The sequence below is a fragment of the Eriocheir sinensis genome, chromosome 44 (genome assembly GCF_024679095.1).
Source record: "Eriocheir sinensis breed Jianghai 21 chromosome 44, ASM2467909v1, whole genome shotgun sequence".
Lineage (NCBI taxonomy): Eukaryota > Metazoa > Arthropoda > Malacostraca > Decapoda > Varunidae > Eriocheir > Eriocheir sinensis.
Genome location: NC_066552.1, coordinates 11,472,527 through 11,486,065, shown reverse-complemented (window position 1 = coordinate 11,486,065; position 13,539 = coordinate 11,472,527). Strand labels below are relative to the sequence as shown.

At 42.3% G+C, this 13,539-nt stretch overlaps 1 protein-coding gene and 1 long non-coding RNA gene across 6 annotated transcripts in view; one reads left to right on the top strand and one right to left on the bottom strand.

Moving 5' to 3' along the window:
* Nucleotides 1–13,539, top strand: part of LOC126980485 (transcription factor GATA-4-like) — a 210,664-nt gene that overhangs the window by 178,610 nt on the left and 18,515 nt on the right. The gene's annotated exons all lie outside the window — the stretch shown is intronic.
* LOC126980489 (uncharacterized) overlaps nucleotides 1–13,539 on the bottom strand; it is a 122,784-nt gene that overhangs the window by 94,943 nt on the left and 14,302 nt on the right. The window lies entirely within an intron of this gene.

Below are 13,539 nucleotides of genomic sequence, written 5' to 3'. Positions count from 1 at the left end.
AAAGAACGAAGCACTACTTACCCCCCCCCCCCCCCACAACCACCCAACAAGCTCCAGTTCCTCACCTGTAGCACACCTGAGTCGCCACGCCCACACGCCCCGCCCCCCGCGCCCAATCAACCCCGACCCCCCCACACACAATCTTTATCACACTCTGGCGGCGGCGGAGGTGGCGGCGATGGGGGGGTTGTCCTGAGCACACCTCGAGGCCGCCGGTAAATCGAAAGATAACATCACTAGGATAACGTAGAGCCCTTGTGTTACTTGTGGGGGAGAGGGGAGGAGGGGAAGTGAATAGAGGGGAGAGGGAAGGGTGAAGGATGTGGGGAAGGGGAAGGGGGAATGGTAAAGGATGGGATGAGGGAAGGAAGTAAGAGAGAGAGAGAGAGAGAGAGAGAGAGAGAGAGAGAGAGATCGTATAATAAAATGGTATCGTGGAAATCTTTTTAAATTCAATGGGAGTGGAATTTATGTGAAAGATATCGCACATTCTCTCTCTCTCTCTCTCTCTCTCTCTCTCTAACTAGGATAAGAGGAGGAGGAAGAGGCCAAAAAGGTGTATAATGAAAAAAAAAAAGATAAATAACAAAAAGTGGAGGAGGAGGAAAAGAACGTGGCGGAACAAACAAACAAACAAAAAAAAAACAGGGAAGTAAAGAAAACAAAAAAATAAACACGCATAAAGAAGATGAAAAAAACAACCTGACAACAAAAGAAAAAAAACAATCCTGAAAGCCACGCAACAAAAAAACAAAAAAACAAACAAAAAAAAAAAAATCAGGAAAAAGATAAAAGAAAAGAAAAGAAAAAAGGAAAAAGAAAAAAAAAAGCATAGAAAACGTGGCGGCCAAAAGGGAGACAATACACAAAGAAACGTAAGAGAGAGAGAGAGAGAGAGAGAGAGAGAGAGAGAGAGAGAGAGAGAGAGATAACGGAGGAAGACCGAGGAAAATTTGCAAAGAAACTAATAGTAATAGGCGGCGCGGGGACAATGGAGGAGGAGGAGGAGGAGGAGGAGGAGGAGGTTGAAAGAGGAACATGAGGTAGGAAAAATATGGAAGCGGTAGTAATCAACTTCATTATTCATATCTTTATTACTCATTATTATCATCATTCTCATTATTATCAGCACAAGAGAGTTTCTGACGCAAATTTTAAGCTTTGACGCTGCAGAATTTAAGTGGCGCAGCAGAAGTAAAAGTAGCAGCAGCAGAAGTAGTGGTAGCCGTAGAAATAGTAGTAGTGGTAGTAGTAGTAGTAGTAGTAGTAGTAGTAGTAGTAGTGGAGGGAGAATATAAACACAGAATAAGGACTTGGAAAACTAAGACGTAGGAAGGGGGAACGTAGCTATAGTGGTGGGGGTGGAGGGGGGAGCAGTGAGGGTCACTAGGGTGGGTAATCTAACGGGCGGCGCAAATGGGCAGTATTCAGGCGGGGTATAGATGTGACGGGCGGGATGGCCACGATTATCAGGAAGGAACCCTCACCACCCTCACCACCATCACCACCGCCACCACCACCACTCCCTCACCACCAGTAGCACATGGTTGGTAGTGATGCTGGAAATGGAGGAGGAAGAGGAGGAGAGGGAAGAAAGAGGAAGAATAATATAGGTAGTTTAAAATCAGGAGGAGGAAGAGGAAGAAGAAGAAAATGGTGCGGAGGAGACGAAGAAGTTGGAAGAGGAGGCAATGAAGACAGGGTGAAGAAGAAGGAAAATGTGTAGGAGGAAGAGGAAGAAGAGGAGGAGGAGGAGGAGGAGGAGGAGGAGGAGGAGGAGGAGGAGATAGAACAACAAGAACTACAAAAACAAAATCGGAGAGAGAGAGAGAGAGAGAGTGTGTGTGTGTGTGTGTGTGTGTGTGTGTGTGTGTGTGTGTGTGTGTGTGTGTGTGTGTTCACAGGTGATGGACAGGTGTCAGGCTACGTGTCCTCTGTTGCAAAAATGAGTGTGCGTGTGTTTGTTTGTGTGTGTGGAGAGAGTGACGTTTTGAGGCGTAGGTAAGGAGTGAAAGTGACGAAGATGTGGCAGGTGAGTGGACAGGGCAGGAGAAAATGATGTTGTTGTTGTTGCTGCTGCTGCTGTTGTTTTTGCGGGTGGGTGCCAATGACGAGAAGAGAAAGCTTGTTTGTTTGTTTGTGTGTGTTTACAAGACAACAACACCTGTGATGCGAATATCAATCTACACCTTTCTAATATATTTTGTACCCGAGTGTATATATAAGATTGTAGGAGGAAAGAGAAAGTGAGAGAGTGTGAGAAAGAAAGGAGGGAACTGAAAGGGAAAATGAGGAGACTGAATAAAAGGGGAGCCAGTGATGAATGTAAATAAAAGCAAAGGAGAAAGGAAAGGGAAATGAAGAGACTAGATAACAGGGTAGTCAGAGGTGAAAGCAAAGAGGAGCAAAGATGGAGGGAGGGGGAAAAAGAGGAGACGAAAAAAAGGTAGCCTGTGATGAATGCAAGAGGTGGAGAGCAGAAGAGAATAATATTGTAGCCAGGTATATATATAAGACCGGAGGAGACAGAGTGAGAGAAAGGAAGGAGGGAGTGGAGAAGGAAGAAAGACGAGGCTGATAAAAAGGTGACGAGTGATAAATGCAAATAGGGAAGGAGAAAACAAGAGAATTAAAGACAAGAAAAACAAGAAAACAAGAGAAGAAAAGGAATGTAAGTAGAAATAAAATATCATACTGCATTTCATCACGTTTTTATATATAGTACACAGGTATATAAGACTGTATAGAAGGAGAAAAAAATGAAAGAAACAAAAGGAAGAGAAAATGCGATGGAATTAAAGAATGCCCAGCGATGGATGAAAAGGAAAGCGAAAAAGAAAGCAAAATAATAACTAAGAAAGAAAAAGAATTGAAAGATGAATTAAATATCATACTCGACTTCAAACGAGAAACTTAGAGGGAAGGGAAAAAAAGTGACAGCTGGGACGTAAATGTTTAAAAGCGGGAAAAATGAAAGGAGCATTGACGGAACGATGATAGAGAAATGAGGAAAATATGAAAAATAAGGTAATTAAGTAAGGAAAAGAAAGTCAACTGGCTGACGACTAGGAAAAGGGCAGGAAAATGGAAAGAAGAAACACCGAAGCAAGATAGAAAAAGAAAGGATAAGACAGACGACATTTGGAGGGAAAAGAATTCAATAGAAAATGATATTAAGTGTTTTCCTCTTAAAGTCGATGATTTTACCTTCCAAAGCGAAATATTATCACCACTAGAGGAAAAAATTGGTATCTCTTCCCTTTTTTTTCCTCTTCTTGTCGAACCCAAAGAAGAATACCGTAACAATTTTAATTTAATTTCGAGTTTAATAATAAGTGACCACTGAAAAAACATAGACATTTCAAATATTCTTTCTAAAATTAGTTTATAAAAGGACGAACGGACGGACACACACACACACACACACACACACACACACACACACACACACACACACACACACTGAAGCATAACAAAAAAACGAGGTGTGGAGGTCACTTTCGCAAACTCTGATTTCCAGGAAATTGTGATGCGAGACAAAACTTTCTGGTTTTTATTCATTATTGAAATTAAGACGAGAGAGAGAGAGAGAGAGAGAGAGAGAGAGCAGAAACTAACAGACAAACACACAGACAGACAGACACAGATAAGTGACTGATTAACTTACTGGCAGAGAGGACAACACAGACAAAGGCACACAGACGGACAGACAGACACAAACCGAAGCAGACAGACATCATTAAAAGGACTGAGTGACTGAATGATTGACAAACAGTTAGCGGGAGAGAGATGAAGAACAGAGAAAGGAAAAGAAACAGAGAGACAGCCAGACACAGACAGACAAGCAAGGGTCAACTACCTGACTGAGAGACTGACAGACTGATTGACAGACTCCGCAATCGAGTAAGTAAGAGAGTGAGCGAAGGAGTGGGACAGCATTCCAAAAGCTACCCCAATAAAGGCAAATTATAACCCGAGGGAGAAAAGTCGCAAAAGGGAAAGCTAAAGTTGACATGAAGAAAAATAACAAAAAAAAGCAAATTTTTACATGGAAGGAAAGAAAAGAGAAGAAGTTAACTAGAGATAGAAATAACTGACAAAAAAAGAGAGAATTTTAACCTGAGGAAGAACCCCACCCAAAAAAGAAAGGAAGAAAAAAAAAAGAAAAGGAAAAGTTAACCTCACAAAAATAAAATAATAAAATACACATCAAATTCTAACCTGAGTATAAAACAAACTAACAAAAAAGAAAACAAATATCAACCTTAACTTATGTAGGAAAGAAGAAAAAAAAAAGTCATACACAAAACAAAACACACACACACACACACACACACACACACACACACACACACACACACACACACACACATAAATCATCCCAGTCCGAGGTGCGTGTGGTCCTCAGGTGAGCATCAAGAACAGGTATACCCTAATTAGCCCAGTTGAAGATTGGCGGCCGCGCGATGGACGAGGCTAAATTACTCGCTATATAATGTAAATAAATAACCATAAATAAATTCCTGCCTCAACACCTTGGACGCGAAGCTCACCTGCCGGAGGGTGATAACGGGTTCGATCAGATGGACGAGACTCGATCCTGTCATCCAATTACTGAACGGACAGACGAACGAACGCACACACTCACTCACTACACACACACACACACACACACACACACACACACACACACAATAGGTAAATACAACTAGGTAAATACACACACACACACACACACACACACACACACACACACACACACACACACACACACACACACAGAAAGATAAAATAAGGGAGGATGAAGATATAGCAAAGACAAAAAAAGGGGATGAAAAAGAAAATATTAAACCGTAAAAGAAAATAGGAAAAAGGAAAATTTAAGAGACCGACCTTTTATTTCCTATCTCTCTCTTCCTCTTCCTTCCCTCCCTCCCTCCCTCCCTTACTTACCTACCTACCTTCCTACCCATTTACCTTGAAGCCGTACCCACATCCCTACTAACCTCCATCCTTACCCTCCTACCTTCCTCCCTTCTTACCTACCCACCTACCTACTGACCCCGTTATCGTCGCCCGGGCCGGTTCGTGTACCTGCAAGCAAGCACGACCTCACCTTTACCTGGCCGCGGCGGTAATCCAACTTTACACACAATATCTGTCCACCACGGCTAAATTACTGTCTGTCTGTCGCTACCTCTTGCCCTTCTCCTCCTCCACCACCTCTCTTTCCTTTTCTTCCTTCTCTTCTTGATATTTCTTCTCATGATACTATTTTTTCTCCTCCTCCTCCTTCTTCCCATGCTATTTTTTTTCTTCCTTCTCCTTCTCTTTCTCTTCCTCTTGCTATTCCTTTTCCATTTTCTTTTTCTCCTCCTCCTCCTCTTACTATTCCTTTCCCTCCTCTTCCTCCTCTTTCTCTTAGCTATCCTCCTCCTCCTTGTACTCCTCTTACTTCTCTTCCTCGTATTTTTCCTTCTTTTCCTTGAATCTTTTCCTTCTCCTCCTTCGCCTCCTTATCTATCTCCGTCTCCTCCTTCCCCTCCTCTAACCTTTTTATTTCCTATTTGTACTCTTTATCCTCCTTTACCTACTCCCGTTCTTTGTTCTACTACTACTACTACTACTACTACTACTACCACCACCACTACCAACACCCCCACTACTACCCCTCCTCCTCCCCTTACCCTCGCTTGAGCAAACACAAACACCGGCCCTTCAGGAATCCGCCGCCGTCAGCTGGAAGTCAGGCAGCGAGGATTAGCCAATCATGAAGACCCTGGCCTTTCATCGCCCAATCACCGCGCTCCTGACGTTCATCTCAATATGTCACTCGTCAGCCACTGCTCCCATTCATCATGCCCGCCACCCACTTAGGCAGGCAGAAAGGTAGTCAGTCAGTCAGTCAGTCAATCAATTAGTCAGGCAGTCAGTCAGGTAGAAAGGTTGTCAGTCACCCATTTAGGAAGTTAGTCAGGCAGTCGGTCAGTCAAGTAGATAAGTGGTCACTCAGTCAAGTAAATAGTTAGTTAGTCAGGAAATTAGTCAGGCGGTCAGGTTGAAAGGCAGTCAGTCAATCAGTTAAGAAGTTAGTCGGTCAGTTAGTCAGGAAGTTAGTCAGGTAGAAAGGTAGTCATTCAGTCAGTAAAGTAGAAAAGTATTCAGTCAATCAGTCAGTTAGTCAGGAGGTTAGTTAGCCAGTCAGGCAGGCAGTAAGAAGTAAATCAGTCAATTGGTCTGGAAGTTAGTCAGGAACTCAGTCAAATGTCAGTCAAGTAAATAAGGACTGAGTGATTAAGTTAGTGAGTTAACGTGAGTGAGTGAGTGAGGGAGGGAGCGAATGAGTGAGTGAGTGAGTGAATGAGTGAGTGAGTGAGTGAGTGAGAGTGAGTGAGTGAGGGAGTGAATGAGTGAGTGGGTGAGAGTGAGTGAGTGAGTGAGTAAGTGAGTGAGTGAGTAAACATGTGTCAATCCGTTAGTTAGATTAATAAATCACTCAAGTAGCCAAGCAACTGTTCAGTCAGTCAATCAGTAAGTCAGTTAATCAGACATTCAGTTATATGAGCTTATCAAGTAGCCATGAAATTGGTCAACCCATCAGTCAACTAAGCAGTCACTCAGCCAGTCAACCCCATAGTCATTTGTCAGTCGAAAAGTGGGTTAGTTGGTCAGCAAGCCAGCCAGTCACACAACATGTCAGTCGGGTGGTCGGTTCGTCAGTCAGTCAGTCAGTCAGCCCGTCCAATTTGTTCCATTCGTTGATATATACATTTAAGTGTTTATTATTAATTCTATGATGAGGACAACAAACCTGTTCTACTATGATTTATGATGCTATTATGTTTGTTAGTCATAAGGAAACTATAATTAGATCTCTCCCATAATGTTATAGAGAGAGAGAGAGACAATTTCAAGAGGATGAGGAAGGTGAGAGTAAGTACACACACACACACACACACACACACACACACACACACACACCAGACGAATAATTGATAAGAAAAAAACAAAGATTCTGTGTAACGGATTTGAAAGGTGTGTGTGTATGTGTGTGTGTGTGTGTGTGTGTGTGTTTGTCTTTTTAAGTACTCAGACATTTCTTAACATCATTCTCTCTCTCTCTCTCTCTCTCTCTCTCTCTTTACGAGGCAGTGTTACTAACGTCAGACTTCCGCCAAGACCACCCACGCCTTTGCAACACCAAGAGAGAGAGAGAGAGAGAGAGAGAGAGAGAGGGGGGGGGGGTCAGATAGGTTCAAGGTCATTTCTCCAGAACATGACTCACCTCCCTTCTTTTTTCCCTCCTCCTCCTCCTCCTCCTCCTCCTCCTCCTCCTCCTCCTCCTCCTCCTCCTCCTCTCTTATTCTCCTTTCTTTTCATCATCATTCCCTCCTTTGCAATAATTTCCTCCCTCGCTCCCTCTTTTCTCTCTGTCATTTCTCCATTCTTTTCCTCCATTCCCTACTTTTTCCTCCTCCTGTCTCATTTCCATTCTCAATCATCTCTTCTTCCTCCTCCTTACTACCTGTCCCTCACCTGGCCGTCCAAAACTCACCTGAGACTCCTCCTACACCTGCCACCTTAATTAATTTCCACGTGCAAAACTTAGCATATATTTTTCTCCTTATTTGGCGCGTTCATTTTAATAATAAAGTGCATTAAGGATTCACACGGCCCTCATTTTTATCTTTATTACCCTCATTACCTCCCGCGCCTCCTCCTCCTCCTCCTCATCACTTCCTCTTGTTATTGTTGTTATTGTTGTTATTAGTATTCAAATTATCTTCCTCATTAATGTCATCTTTCTCTTCTCTTCTCTCTCTTTTCTCTTCCTCCATTCTCTTCCTTTCCTTCTCTCACTCTGTTATTTCCTTCCTCTCCATATCTTCTTCCTTTCTCTTCCTTTCTTTTCTTTCTCTTTTTCTATTATTTCCCTCCAATCCATACCTATTTTTTCCTATCCTCTTCTCTTTTTCTCTTCTTCCTTCTTCCTCTTCTCTTCTCCCTCCTGTTTCTCCATCTATTCTTTCCTTTTCATTTCCTTCTCTTTCTCTCTTTTATTTCCCTCCTTTCCTCCTCTAGTTTTCTTCTCCTCTCCCTTCTTTCTCTTCATCTCTCCTTTCTTTCTTTTCCATCAATCTTCTGTTTTTTCCTCTCCCTTCTGTCTCTCCATCCTTCCCTTTTTTTTCGCCTCTCAAATCTCTACTTCTCTCCTCGTCTATTTTTTTCTCCCATCCCATCTTACTCTTCTCTCCTTTCCTTCTTTTCCGTCTATCAGATCTTTACCTCCTTCCCTTCTATCTTCCGTCCCCTTCTTTTCCTTCCGTCTCTCTCTCTCTCTCTCTCTCTCTCTCTCTCTCTCTCTCTCTCTCTCTCTCTCTCTCTCTCTCTCTCTCTCTCTCTCTCTCTCTTTACTGTATATTTTCATCTCCTTTCCTATTTTATTTCCTCCCTCTCTGTCTCTCCTTCATTTTCTCTCTTTTCATTTTCTCTCTTCTACTTTCTCTGCCTTACACCTTCTCCTCTTCTTTCTTCCCTTTCTCCGCTTCTTCTAAAACCGTTAACATTATCTAGATTTTTATTGGTATCATTATTATCAACATCATCATGTCTTCATTAGCATTCTCACCTCCATTAAAAAAATTATAAAAAAAAACACGTCGCGGCCAGGTGCATCATTAGCCAGGTAAACATTTAATTAATCCAGAAAGAAATACAGGTGTTACTTTGCTCTCTCTCTCTCTCTCTCTCTCTCTCTCTCTCTCTCTCTCTCTCTCTCTCTCTCTCTCTCTCTCTCTCTCTCTCTCTCTCTCTCTTTTCCTCTGTTCCATAATACATAAAACCTTCCACTTAAGTTCTTTTGTCTTCCTCCTCCTCCTCCTCCTCCTCCTCCTCCTCATCATCATCATCATCATCATCATCATCATCATCATCATTGTAGAAAAAATTGTCGTGAGGTCAATAATGAAGTAAGGAATGGTGTGTGTGTGTGTGTGTGTGTGTGTGTGTGTGTGTGTGTGTGTGTGTGTGTGTTGCAAAGACTGCTTGAACAAAACAAAAAAAACTTTAATATATGAATGATTGAAAGCAAGAAAAAGAAAAAAGAAAGGCAGAAAGAAAAAGAAGGAAAGAAAAGGAAAAGAAAGAAAGAATGAAGAACGAAAGAAAAGTAAGAAAGAAAGGAATAGATGGCACAAAATAGAAGTATAAGAAGAAATAAAAGAAAAGAAAAGGGAAGAAAGGAAAGGAAATAAGATAAAAAAATAAAATAGAAGACGGTGAATAAAATAGTGAATGACTGAATAACTTAATGAATGAGCAAATGAAGGAAGAGAAGGATGAGTTAGACAAAGAAAACGGGTATAAAACAACGAAAACGGAAACGGGTTGAGTAAATGAATGCATGAATGAGAGAGAGAGAGAGAGAGAGAGAGAGAGAGAGAGAGAGAGAGATGAGCAAGGAGAAAGGAACACAATGACTCATAAAGCACAAGATTATGTATCAGGGAGAGAGAGAGAGAGAGGGAGAGAGAGAGAGGGAGAGGCAGAGAGAGAGAAGGGGAGGGAGAGAGGGGGAGAAAGAAAAATGAATAATAATGAGGCCGGGGCAATAAATGAGAGAGAAAGAGAGAGAGAGAGAGGAACATGAGTTGCTGTAAGAATTTCCTTGTATGTATGTATGTATGTATGTATGTATGTATGTATGTATGTATGTATGTGTATGTGGAATAGAAAGAGTAATATAAGCAAAAATAAAAGAGGGAGTAAAAGAATCGAAAGAATAAGGAGTAGAAGGAGGAATGTAAGAAAGAATAGGAACAGAATAAGGAATAAAAGAAGAGAATAAGGAACAGAAGGAGAAATAGAAGGAGGAATAGAAGAAAAAGAAGGAGGAGAAGAGAGGGTGTGTGATAAGAAAGAATAAGAATAGAAGAATAGAAAAGATAAAGGAATAGAAAAAGGAAAAGAAATAACAATAAAAAAAATAGGAGAAGAAACAAAAGAAGGAAAATAAGATGAAATAGAAGAGTGAACAGAATATAAAATAGGAAAAGAAAAGGTTTGAAGAAAGAGTAGCAGAAAAAGAGGGAGAAAAGGGATGGCGAGGCGTGTGATGAAGGAGCGGGGCGGCGCCGGGGCACGTATTTACCCTGTGTTAAAAGTAAACCCACGTTATCGCCGCCCAAAGAGACGGTCTCATCCCACAGACACAGTGCCACAGTGCCGCATGCAGGGCCCAGTGCCACGTGTCTCCTCCCCCCCATCGCCTATCCTGCCTGGCACCTCACCGTCATTTCTCTTTTTTCCTCTTTTCACTTCTCTCCTTTTCCGTTTTCATCTTTTCCTTCCTGTTCTTCCTTTCCTCCCTTTTTCCAACTTTTCCTCTCCTCATTCTCCTGGTTCTTCATCTCCTCACTCTTCCTCTTCTTTCCTCCCTTCCTACCACGCTCTTCCTCCTCCTCCTCCTCCTCTTTTCCTTTTTTTTTTTCAATTTTCTCTCCTTCTTTTCCTTCTTCTGCATTTCCATACTCTTCCCCTTCGTCCTTCCCTTCCTATCAAGTTCTCTTTTCTCCCTTCTTTATTGTTAGTTCGTCAGTGCCATAGTCTCTCTCTCTCTCTCTCTCTCTCTCTCTCTCTCTCTCTCTCTCTCTCTCTCTCTCTCTCTCTCTCTCTCTCTCTCTCTCTCTCTGGCACTGCCCTATCACCTATCTTACCTCCTGGCTCTCCCCCCTCTCCCTCAGTGCCACATGCAGGGTTAGAGTGCCACGTGCCCACCCTCTGCCTATCCCGCCTGGCACCTAACCACCATTACTACGCTCTCCCTCTTCTCACAGTCATAGAAGTGTTTTCCCGAGTTCGTCAAAGGCGCCAAGTTGCTCTCCCTTTTCTTCCTCTTTTTTCTGCTATTCCTTCTTTTAGTCTTTTCTTTTTCTATTCCATATTCTATTCACTCTTATGTCTTCTTATTTTCCTTCTCCTTTTTTTGTTTTGTTTTTCTTTTCCTCTTAATCTTTTCTTCTATTTCTTCTTAGCAAGTGAGTCCCGCTAGATTCAAAATGATGCTGGTACAAATTTTTTTTTTCATCGACTTTAAGATAAAACACATAATTTCTTTTACAATGGACTTTTTTTCCCTCTAATTGCCGTCTGTCTTTTCCTTTCCTTTTCTATCTTGCTTCGGTGTTTCCTTTTCCACTGCTAGTACAAGTGTTTTTTTTTTCACTCTTGGTACTTTTTCGAGATCCTGACGACATCTAGAGAACAAAAAAAAATATCATATCAGCATTAATTTGTATTTTGCGCGGCTCTTTTGGTAACAAGATGGCGCCTGTGATGAAGGAGGCCAAACTCTCCCATTCTGTGACTCTCCCTCTTCCTTTCCTTATCTCCATTTCGTCAGTGCCACAGTGCCACGCTCTTCCTTTCTCTACCTTTCGCTATGCTGGTACAAGTGTTTTATTTTCCTTTCTTCCCTTCTTTTTCTCTTTTTTAATTTCTTCTTATATTTCTGTTTTGTGCCATCTTTGTCTGTTTTTCTTACTTTTCTTTCTTTCTTCCTTCCTCCGTTTTATCCACCCTCTTTTCTCTATCGTAACATTTAGTGCCACGTGTCCCCCTTCCTCCTATTCCTTCCTTCTTCCTTCTTCTCCTTCTCCTCCCTCTCCCCTTCCCATCTTCCCTTTTCTCCTTCCCTCTTTTTCTCTCCCCTTCCCTCTGATATCCTCCACCCTTTATATTTTTTTTTTATCAGCATTATCCTCCCCTCTCCCTCCTTTCATCATGTCCTCTTCCTCTTCCTCTTTTGACAACACCTTTTAACATTCTCTCTCTCTCACTCTCTCTCTCTCTCTGCCTGGCACTATCCTATCACCTATCTTTCCTCCGTTCTCTCCACACTTTTTTTTTCTCTCCATCCTAATCTTGAGTGCCACGTGCAGAGCCAGTGCCACGTGCTTCCTCCTCTATCAGTTACTCTTTGCTTGGCACTTCCCCTCCCCCCCTTTCTCTTCCACCCCCCCTTCTCTCCCTCCTCTTCTCTCCTCACCCTCACTAAATGGCACTTCCCCCTTTCCTCTCTTTCCTCGTCCTGTATTTCCTATTGCCATTATTTATTTTACTCTATTCCCCTCTTTCTTCTTGGTAGTTATCTCCTTCTTCGTTCCTCCCTCCATCTTCCTCCCTCTCTTACGCATTGCTTTTCCTCCACTTCTTTCTTCTTGGTATTTATCTTCGTTCCTCCCTTCATCTCCCTCTCTCTTACTCATCCCTTTTCCTCCACTCTCTTCTTTTATTCTCGGTATTTCTCTCTGTCATTCGTTCCTCCCTTCATCTCCCTCTCTCTTACTCATCCCTTTTCCTCCACTCCCTTCTTTTATTCTCGGTATTTCTCTCTGTCATTCGTTCCTCCCTTCATCTTTCTCTCTCTTACTCATCCCTTTTCCTCCATTCCCTTCTTTTATTCTTGGTATTTCTCTCTTTCATTCGTTCCTCCCTTCATCTTCCTCTCTCTTACTCATCCCTTTTCCTCCACTCCCTTCTTTTATCCTCGGTATTTCTCTCTTTCATTCGTTCCTCCCTTCATCTTCCTCTCTCTTACGCATCACCTTTCCTCCACTCCTTTCTTTTATTCTTGGTATTTATCTCCTTCACTAGTTCCTCCCTTATCTCCCTCTCGCTTTCCCTTTAACTTTCCTCCACTGTCATCCTTTTTTCTGGGATTTTCCTCTACTTCTCTCTCTCTCTCTTCCTCCTCCTCTTCATCATCATCATCATCTGAATTTCCTGTTTTCCTCCCTCCTTCGGTACGTTATCCCTCCTCCTCCTCCTCTCTCTCTCCGGGTTTTCCTTCTACGACTCAGATTCTTCTCTCTCTCTCTCTCTCTCTCTCTCTCTCTCTCTCTCTCTCTCTCTCTCTCTCTCTCTCTCTCTCTCTCTCGTACCCAGCGTGGCCAGTCTTGGTGGCACAGACAGACACAGTTATGAGTCCCAGCACTGTCCGAGCCACCTTTTTATTGCGTCATAGGAAAGCGTTATGTGGTCATGTGGTACTGCCGCCGCCGCCGCCGCCGCCGCCGCCACCTTCACCATCACCACCACCCCCACTATCAACAAGAACAACAACACCGCCGTCACCAAAACCACCACTACCAACAACAACAACAACAACAATAACAACAACACCGCCGCCGTTGCCCCTCCCCAACCACCACCACCAAAAACAACACCGCAGTGACATTATTAAAGAGAATGAGGAAGGGAAAAAAATAAAACAATAACAATACGAGCGAAAAGGAGGAGGAGGAAAAATGAAAGACAAGAACAAAAGCATCATAAAGAATAACAGTAATAGGATAGAGAATAACAGAAAAAAAAAGAAATACAACGAGATGAGTAAAAAAACAACACAAAAGAGGAAAAGGAGGAAACAAAAGAACAAGAATCAAAACAGCATAAAGAATAACACTTACAGGATAAATAATAATAAGAGAAGACGAAGAACTGCAACGAGATGAGCAAGAAAAACGATACAAGCGAGAA